General features: G+C 39.8%; 1 long non-coding RNA gene across 1 annotated transcript; it reads right to left on the bottom strand.

Moving 5' to 3' along the window:
• Nucleotides 1–1,114: 1,114 nt before the first annotated feature.
• On the bottom strand, nt 1,115–2,355 carry LOC141757183 (uncharacterized). The gene is made up of 2 exons (XR_012591599.1): nt 1,759–2,355; nt 1,115–1,566 (listed from the first exon to the last, which is right to left on the bottom strand). It is a non-coding gene; the product is annotated as an uncharacterized LOC141757183 (long non-coding RNA).
• Between the last annotated feature and the right edge of the window lie 4,757 nt (nt 2,356–7,112).

Raw genomic sequence — 7,112 nt, 5'->3', positions numbered from 1 at the left:
AACGGTCTCACATATTCAACCCATTGTAATGCCAACAAAATGCCATCATCTCCCCAGTATACACCGATAATCCATCAGTGATTCGTTTGCAGACTTCAATGTTGAAATCTGGGACTATGAATGAAATATTGATTTTGTCTGTTTGAAGCATCAGTATAGATTTGGACATAGCTATAATAGCTGTTTTCTATATAGGTCTTTATTACTTGTGGTTGTAGAATAAACTGCTTATCTTTGTTCTTTTTGCCCCAAGCAACGTGAGATCTACCATAGGGACAGGAAGCCTCCATGATTAAATTAATGAGAGTGGGGAATGTTATCATAAACCACTAAACACTGAACCAATTATATCAAATAAAATAAAAAATAAAAAGATTGACAAGCTATTTAAAATACATAAGCAGAAGATAAAACATTTTAGTAAGTCTCTATTTTTTGATTATTTTTTTTGCTTTTATTTTAAGTGTGTGAGAGACACGAAATGCAGCGGAGAAAGAGGGATGACACACTGCAAAGGGCACCCCTTTTTGTAAGATTTAATAAAATAGGAGTGATAACAAAGAAACAAAATAAGTCTTAAGATTCTTGATGGAGATACAGGTGTATATAAGGAATATACAGAAAAACATAACATAACTTAATAATGATAATTAGCAGAGCAGGAAAAAAGGACAAAAATGTTTGCTTCTTTTTGTTAAATATTATATAATATCACCTCATAAAGCCTCTAAATATTTAAAGAGACACTTTAGCTACAGTATATGTAAATGGATGTAAGAGAAAATCTCATCTTAGAACTGTTATAAACCTCATGATTTAAAATCACAAACCTATTTTCATTGTTCTGAAGTTAGAGTCGAAGGATCCTAATTGTTACCAAGCTTCACTAAACTGATCATAGATCAGATAAGGTTGACTCTATAACTTCAAAAACAGTTCTGCTCTGAAATCTGGTTTGAATAACTTATAAAAATGTGGCTTATGCAAAGACAGTCTGTTGAAAAAAATCTAACTGCTGTAAAGAATTAAAAAAAACAATTACACCTCAAATATGCTAAAAGACCTAAAAGATTTGTTGCACTTGATCTACAAAAAAACATATTTACATAGAACATTTGTTTTCTTTGTTTTATTTGCTGTATATGAAAATATCACAAAACATAGTCAGCATACGACATTCTCTGTATTTAGACCCTTGATTCGGATGAGGAAAATCTCCCACCATTGAGTCTTCCAGCCAGGCAAAGTAGTCGGGCTCAGTTGTTTGACTTTCAACTGCTTCAGAGATGGGCAGCTGAGTCTGTGGCGTGGGGACAGGAATCATCTAAAGCAGCTCGAACATTCGCCAGCGTTGATAAATCTCTGTCCCCAGCCATGACGTTGGACTCCATTGAGGCTCCATTACGTTTGACTGTGCGTGAGAAGCCACTGTCACATCTGTCGTTGAGGTGGAGGGCCGCATCACGTTTGACTGTGTGTGAGAAGCCACTGTCACACTTATATAACCTAGCTTCACACACATCGTCTTCGCTTGCGATGTGACCTCTCCAGATGTCGATGCAGATGCTGCGAGACAAACAAACAAAACCACTGATCAATCCACTAGGACTTTTAAAAACATGGTAAAAGATACTGCTTCTTATTCTATGTATTTTGACAATCTGCAATATATCATAGTCCAATATGATCCTATGTGGTCACATCATCGAGTTTTTATCCCATTTCACTTGAATCTGATCAACAGAAATACTGTCTTACCTTCAGTCATTTTGAGGCCTTGCTCCTGTCCCTCTCCCTCTTCCCCTTTTGCCCCTTCACAAAAACAAGACTCAGCCACTTAGCAGCTCAAGCAGCTCTGCCATAGGTGGATATTCAATCCCGGCCAAGAGTTTGGACACCGTAGTTTGGTTGTCATCCAGTGCAAGGGGGGAGTACATTGATGCAGAATCGGTGCAGAGTGATGCTGAGTGATGCTGAGTCTGTGGCGTGGGGGGAGGAGACTCAAGCATATCTATAAAAGACACCGTGTTTGAGTCATCCAGCCAGGTAAAGTAGTCTGGCTCAGTTGTTTGACTTTCAACTGCTTCAGAGATGGGCGGCAGAGTCTGTGGCGTGGGGGGAGGAGACATCTCAAGCAGCTTGAGCATCTCCACCGTTGATAAACCTTTGTCCCCAGCCATGAAGTTGGACTCCATTGAGGTGGAGGGCTCCATCACGTTTGACTGTGCGTGATGAGTCACTGTCACACTTGTCGTTGAGGTAGAGGGCTGCATCACGTTTGACTGTGCGTGATGAGTCACTGTCGTTGAGGTAGAGGGCTGCATCACGTTTGACTGTGCGTGATGAGTCACTGTCGTTGAGGTGGAGGGCTGCATCACGTTTGACTGTGCGTGATGAGTCACTGTCACACTTGTCTTTGAGGTGGAGGGCTGCATCACGTTTGACTGTGCGTCATGAGTCACTGTCACGTCTTTCATCGAGGTGGAGGGCTGCATCACGTTTGACTGTGCGTGATGAGTCTCTCTCACACCTGACGTTGAGGTAGAGGGCTGCATCACGTTTGACTGTGCGTGATGAGTCACGCTCACACCTGTCGTTGAGGTAGAGGGCTGCATCATTTTAGACTGTGCGTGATGAGACACTGTCACGTCTGTCATCGAGGTGGAGGGCTGCATCACGTTTGACTGTACGTGATGAGTCTCTCTCACACCTGTGTATCCTGGGGTAACACACATCCTCTTCACTTCCTGTGTGACCTCTCCAGATGTTGATGTAGATGCTGCGATAAACACAAAGAAAACCACTGATCAATCCACTAAGACTTTTAAAAACATGGTAAAAGATACTGCTTCTTATTCTAGGTATTTTGACAATCTGCAATATAACATAGTCCAATATGATCCTGTGTGGTCACATGTCATCGAATTTTCATCCCATTTCACTTGAATCTGATCCACAGAAATACTGTCTTACCTTCAGTCATTTTGGAGGCCTTGCTCCTTTCCCTCTTCCTCTTTTGGCCCTACACAAAAACAAAAACATTTTAGGCTTTCTATTTGACATGAGCTGATAAAAACAAAGACTCTTTTCAGGGAACTTTGTTTCATAATTCTTTGTCAGCAGAGTGTACATACGTAATTGTTACTGGATGACCAGTCCGGGTGCTGCAGGGCGTGGAGCCGTCTTTCACGGTCTGCCACTTGGAAGTATTTCGCCTGCTCCTCATTGGACAGCGACTTCCACTGTGGAAAGATGACAACACACTGTCAGCACACTACTACAGGTATAAACATTATCTGTAACCGCTTATCCCATCCATTGCACACAGATCCACATTAATAACAGCAGGCTCCCACAAAGTCCCACAGCGCATTTCAATAAAGAACAAGCATGTCTGCAGAATCTTTTACCAGATATGATATGATGTTGTGCACTTACTTTATCTCCAAGGATCTTGTTAACCCCTGCAGTCCCAGTGAGTTTCATTACGGCCGCATAAATTGGCCTCTGCTCCTTCATGTAAAGCATGAAGGCATTTGGCGGCTTTTTCACGTATGACCGACCATCATGCCCGTCTTCACGCTTTCTCTTACTGTGGGGATACAGAAAAAAACAGAAGAATTTTAGAGCAAGACAGTAAAGTAAGCAGAATAATACAAGACATGGGTGAATGCATCCTTGTCTGTGCAGTGTTGTACATTAAAACCCATTATAAAAAATACCTCTTTATAATAATATTCATGCTGGCAAAGTACATTTTGACTAAAACTGGCCAGAGCTCACTTACTTTGATGTGAAGGTGCTCGGTGGTGGAGGCCGAGGTGGAGCAGCAGAGGTAGAAGTGGCGGGAAAATTGACTGGAAACCCATAAATCACCTCTCCATTCCTGCACAGATAAAGAGACACAGAGATACTTTAGATAATAGAAAGAACGTGTTTGAAGATAAAAACAGAAGCTCAATACCTGTGTAAACTTGTGTGTGTTTGTTTGACTTCATATGTGTGTTACTTACAGCACTCCAAGAGGACGCATGCGCTGGTTCAGCGGAGGAGCAGCGTAGGGGGTGGCTGCTGCACTCGGGACGTATGGCCTGTATGGCAGGTTCTGTAAAGAGAGAGGGAAGGTCAGCCAGCCATCAAACACACACTCAAAAATAAATACAGACACCAACACTCATCTCAGCGTGTATTCAATCACACTATAGTAAAATCATTTGAGTAGAATCTGTTAAACAATCATTTCCTCAAGAAAAAAATGGGGGGCAGATATTCTCTAATTCCAGCCCTATAAAAAATTATATATAATAATATGCCCAGCCCAAACAGACTTACAGGACACCGTTATTTAGAAAAAGAGACCAGAAACCAGAGTAGCAACATAAATTACAAATAATACTAAACAAATAAACTATCCTGACGTTTCTTCCAAACTTAACAAAAAATTTAATTTTCATAAAATAGTCTAAATAAAGCCCATCACAATTTTCAAAAGCCCAAGTTGACATCTTCAAATTCCCTTTTTGGTCTGACCAACAGTCCAAGACCCAAACACATCGACTAATTGATTAATCGGTTAATCCTTTCCGTTCTGACTGATACGTGTCTTTTTTGATGCAGATAAAACTCTTATGATACCTATCCCTAACTTAAACTTAGTATCTTACCTGTCCCTGGCTATAAGCGCCTGCCTGCATGTACGGAGGACCTGGCTGCATGGCATACTGAGGTCCTTGGTACGGGATGGGAGCAGCATGTCCAATGCTCATTGGAGCTGCTCCCAGGGCGGTGCACCCACCATATCCTCCTCTCAGACATTGATTCATCTGAGGGTGGACATAGCATTGTTGTCCCTGATTGTAAGCACCTGCCGTACTGTACAGGGTACTTGGAGGCTCAACGCTGTGCGGAGCTGCTCCCAGGGGGGTGCACCCACCATATCCATATCCACTCAGATTTTGATCAATCTGAGGGCGGATGTTGAGGTCAGGAACGACAACAGGAGGTGGAGGCGGATTTGATGGGTTGAGCGGGCCCATCACATCGTGAAACACATTTTGGAGAGTGGAAAGCAGATCGATGTCGTCCAGCTCTTCCAGGAAGTGCATCACATCTACACACGTGTCGGTGTCAGACATCTTGTGTCCGGCCTCCTTACAGTTTCAACTCCAGAAGAATGACAGACTCTATCTGAAAGTTACTGGTATCCTGTGACACACATTGATAAAAAGATGATATTTAGACATTTATAGGGAGTAAAATAAAGGTTTAAGGGCACCAGGTGCAAACTAGATTCTTGGTTAGAGTCAAAGATGAGAGGGAGCAGCATTTATTTACAGTAAATGGCCCCTATTAGCTGACTGAGAGTTATAGTATAATACTACTATGACTAATAATATTAATAATACCTAATAATAATAGCTGAATTAGAAATACAAACACACACCTACAAAATAAGAGTCTATAAGAGAAGCATGTCTGCTACTTTCTACTTCTACTTTACCACATGTCAAAGGAAATTACAGTACATTTTACTTCACTGCATTTATTTCACAGCTATGCAGATAAATATTTTACGCAGATTATTTAACACATGATGCATTTTTAAAGATTGAACTACCAAACAATATACAAAGTTGATAATTGGTTTCACCTGGACAGCATGAAACATTTGAATACAGCTTACATGTTGATGAATCAGTATTAATAATCCAATAATATAATATATAATATGATCTAAAACTTTGAAAGGTGCCAATCTGCATGATAACTACTTGCAATTTTGAGCAAATTTGCTTTTGTTAAGTAAAATGCAACATTTACTTGCAGTATTTTTTACATTGTAGTTTTGCTATTTCTACTTAACTGACAGTTAAACCAATAAACCAACATCCCAAAAAGTTTCTCAACTTTCTTCAACAATTCATTGGAGTTGAAAAATACTGATGGATTGACAACTAACAGACCAAAGGAACAATATGTTTAAGTAATGCTATAGCTGTCAGTTTAGAGAGCCAAGTGCATCTCAGTCAGATTCATGAGGTTTTACTCTTACACATTTAAATTGAGCTAAAAAAAAAAGCTAGAGCTGTTTACTTACCTGATGCGTTTAATGACTGCTTGCTATATCTGTGATTTTCGAAATTGTTCAGAAATATCTTCACTTCTACTCGAGATAATGAGATGTTCACACAATGAAAACTACAGACGATATGAGATTCTTCCTCAAAATTGCACTTATGTAGACTTTACGCGTTCTGTCATAGAACGCCACAGAACGTTCTGATTGACCATAGAATAGAACGGTACATTATGACGTGCACCCTTAATTCGCAAATTCTGTTACCTGGGCAACAGATGCACATTCCGGGTATTACATGATCTTCAGCATCATGTCAATGATGTCAGCTCTTCATCCATAACCAGTTCATACAGTCCTACATCTACTCAAGTATTATACTTAAGTACAGTTTTAGGTACTTTTACTTTAATTGAGTATTTCCATGCTACTTTATACTTACTACATTTCAGAGGGAAAAATTGTACATTTAGCACATTTATTTGATAGCTGTACCAGTTACTGATACAAATAGTAAATATAATCTACACATTATGATGTATTGATATACATTTAGCTACCCACCAATTAAAATGTGCCTTACCTTTATCAGTTGCAACATTAAAGTGATGCTTACACTTGAATGCATCATAATTATAATCCAATAATATAAGATATACAATTCTGAAATTGACTACTTTGCATAATGAGTTCTTTTACTTTTGGTGCTTTAAGTATATTTTGATGTTTATATGTTTGTACTTTAAGTGAAGTGCCAAAAGTATTTTTACACTGTGGTGGTGTATTGCTACTTTTATTTTAAATAAAGATCTGAGTACTTCTTCCACCACTGCATAGAGTTTACTGATAACCATTACATCCATTGTGAATGTCCCTATGTCTTCTCTGCCTACTGGAGAACTCCTTATTTCAGTCCTATGCACCTGTAGAGGTGGCCCACCTAGGCCAGCTGAGACTTTACTGCCTTTAAGAGGCTATAGCGGGCTCAGTCTTTAAGCTAGAGTGACGATACTGGTACCACAGTGCTCCCTTGACC

Source organism: Sebastes fasciatus, chromosome 19, assembly GCF_043250625.1.
Source record: "Sebastes fasciatus isolate fSebFas1 chromosome 19, fSebFas1.pri, whole genome shotgun sequence".
NCBI lineage: Eukaryota > Metazoa > Chordata > Actinopteri > Perciformes > Sebastidae > Sebastes > Sebastes fasciatus.
The sequence above is the reverse complement of the archived record's forward strand: the minus strand, read 5'-3'. Positions and strand labels throughout refer to the sequence as shown.